The following is a 3,399-nucleotide window of genomic DNA, read 5'->3' on the forward strand; positions in this document are numbered from 1 at the left end:
GTATAAATAGCATTTATGTTTTCCTTTTTCTTTTCTCATTTATGACACTCGGACGTTGGTGAGAAGAGTAAAGAAGAGAGAGAAAAGAAGGGAAAGAAGAGGAGAAGAGAAGGAAGAGGAAGAAGAGATGGATTTCAGCGGCGCCGAGGCTTGATCTTCCCATTTCGACGTCGGAAGAGTGATTTCCAACACTAGATCTACGTTTAGAGGTGAGCAAAGGCTGGGTTCCTTAAGCTTTCACCATACCCAAGTAAAACCCTTGATTTGGGTAGGGTTTCTTGAGGTTTTGTAAATCTCCCTTGAGATGATGAATCTAAGGTTTAATAGATGATCTATGTGTTGATTTGAAGGATTTGAAGAAGGGTTTCCATAGTTGCAAGAGCATTGGTGATTGGAAGTGATTTTGGGGTTTTGAAGGAGTTCTTAAGCAAAGAAGGTAAGATGGCTTTCCATTCCTTAAATCTAACCTAGATCTAGGTTAGAACCATCTTATGAGACCTTGAATGTGTGAAGAATGGGTTTGGAAAAGCCCCATTTGAATCCCCAAAGGTTGGGAGAAATTTGAGAAGAAATAGCATTTTTTCGCCAAGACCGGTGGCCTAAACCGGTGGGCCAAATGGCCTGTCTGAGGGCACCCGCCTGAGAGGGCAGACCCTCGGGGCCAACCGGCGGGCCGACCTGCCCACCGGTCTTAGCAGGACCCTCGGGCCCAACCGGTGGGCCAGACCGATGGGCTGACCGGTGGGCCGACCTACCTGCCGGTTAAGACCGGTGGGTCTGACTGGTGGGTCTGACTGGTGGGCTGTCTGACCCACCCGAGAGGCTCCCAACGTGATTTTTACGTCCGATTGGACCCAAAACGGATGTGCAACCTTTTTCTAGGATTCTAAACATGATTTGGTCATTGGATCTTGTTAATTTTGATCCCAAAGTAGTGAAATACTAACCCCGCTCACTCATGATAGGTTCACCAAATCTTACGCTTCTCACACCGGATCTCACCCGTACCGAGCATGAGTCCTTGTACACTACAGGTAAGTGGGGAGAGGACGTTTGACCTTGTTTCAAGGCATTATTTGGCATTCATTTAATTTTATCTAGATTAGCCATGTTATCATGCAAATGCTATGTAGCTTAGCCATCCTCATATTTTGTGCTATGTGTGTTGTGTTTATTTTTCAATGCCAAATGATGATATGCTTATGTGATGACTGTGGACATCATTGTGCATGATGCATTAATAGACTAGATGCCGTAGTCAGCTTGAAAACGAGTGCATTGGTGGCCCGTGGTATGGGACGTGGTGGCACTATGCAATTGTACTATTATCATACAGGAGCATGCGGTTTAGGATTATCATCTTCCAATGCTACGACCCTTCCCAACAGGGGTTAAGGTGTTGGGTTACCATTTGGGGGGAAGCAGTGGTCGCAATTATCGGGTCACTGTGGCGGTTAGACATACGGATGGCTAGTCATTAGGATAGTCGATAACCCCGGTGGTATATTCAAGAGGGCCAATCGTACTGCTTTTAAATTGCTGAAGTCAGCACCTTTAATTTCAGTCATTTACTTTATGTTGAGAGCCGGTGGTCGGCATGTTTTATTTTTCTGAGTACTCACGGTGGGCCTTCTCTAACAACCCTATGGGCGTATCGTGGGATGGAGTTCACGACTCGTACCCAGAGTATACGCGCACTGTGGTTGTAGTAGCACTAAACCAAAGACTTAGTAATGTTGCTTAGGTGGATATGATTAAAAATGTATTGCATAGCATATAGTGCATATGGTTATGATTGGTTGTGTGGACTGCTGTGTGGTCCTTCTTTCCACTTATTGAGCTAGTGAGCTCATCCCACGTGTGCACATCTTTTAGATGATTTTACAGGTCATCAACCAGATGAGCACGGGGCGGGTCCCACAGTTGAGTTCCCTGAAGAGGACTGGTGGGTCCCTGAGGAGTTAGAGCACGGCACGGATTGCTCGTGCGAGGGCTGTGCTACGGGACCGCAGTTCTGATACCGAGCTGAGCTCCACTTTTGATGCCGAGATGAGCTCTACCTTTTAATGCTGAGCTGGGCTCAACCTTTGATACCGAGCTGAGCTCTAACCTTTGATACCGAGCTGAGCTGTACACTTTGATTTTTGATGATTCCTTTTGAGTACTTGATATGTAAATTGTATTCTTTTTGTGTAAATATCATGCCTATGGGCCCACATGTACTTAAATATTGTATTACAAATTGGGTATCAAGTATTATGGGAATATTCATAGGTAATCCAAGTCTTCCGCTGAACTGATGAACACTTTCTTAGTTGTGTGTATGCTGTGGTGGAATACTGTATAAGATGATCTTGGTAGGTTTGGGTTAACCGGTGTTAACCTGGTCACTGGCCCGGTTCTGTGTGAACGGGGTGTGACATCTAGTGTTCATGAAAGTATCTTTTGGATAATACTATAAACAGAAGCAAGTTAGGGTAGAGGTTCCATTCACCTTGATGTCATTCCAAGTATTGGTTTTGTTTATCGTTCAAAATAGAACAATCTTTGTATCTTCCTATACAATTTCGTCAATATTTTACCTTAACCTATTCTGTTTATTGACATAGAAAAATAGAAAATAAATATCTCTGGAATTTAAAATAAATTTAAATTAGATATTATTGAAACCTAAATTATATACATAAGTTTCATACAAAAATAACAATAGAAAAATTTTCTTAGGTTGGGTATCAATCCCCCTAAAAAACTGTCTTCAGTCTGTAAGATATTTTATCTAACAAATTTGAAAAACTCATTAACCCACTTTCTTGAACTCAAGTCACTTCCAACATTTTAAAAAATTTAAAATAATTGCAAACATTTTTATGCTAAAAAAGTCAGATAAAAACTCGAAGTCTATATTCCTCCATCACTACCCCCATCCTCGGGTACAGAAAACTTCCCTAACAATGACCTATCCGAGTACATGAATTTTTTGGTGTATCAAATCAACTTAGAATTTAATGAAACTTGTCGGAGGTCATATAAACACATGTATGTACTCTCAATAATTATTTCAGATCATAAAAAAATCTCTAACTATGTTTTATAATATTAACAATCTCGGATTACTGTTCTGTCAATCCAGAAAATACTCTTATAGAGTCAAAATTTTATTTTCTCTCTCATTAGACTCATAATCCAAAATTCCATACTTTTAAATCATGGTCTACCCCCAAGTAGAACATAAAAAGTAATCAAACAATAAGCTAAAAACTCTTACCTTGAAAATTGTTTGAAACCTTGATTTCGTTTCTTATTTTTCTTCTTCTTCTTTCTTTCCCATGATATCTTTTTTTTTTTTCCTACTTTATCTCGCTTACTTTATGTTTATGGCTATCCAAATTATAAAATGAA

Source organism: Macadamia integrifolia, unplaced genomic scaffold (assembly GCF_013358625.1).
Source record: "Macadamia integrifolia cultivar HAES 741 unplaced genomic scaffold, SCU_Mint_v3 scaffold869, whole genome shotgun sequence".
NCBI lineage: Eukaryota > Viridiplantae > Streptophyta > Magnoliopsida > Proteales > Proteaceae > Macadamia > Macadamia integrifolia.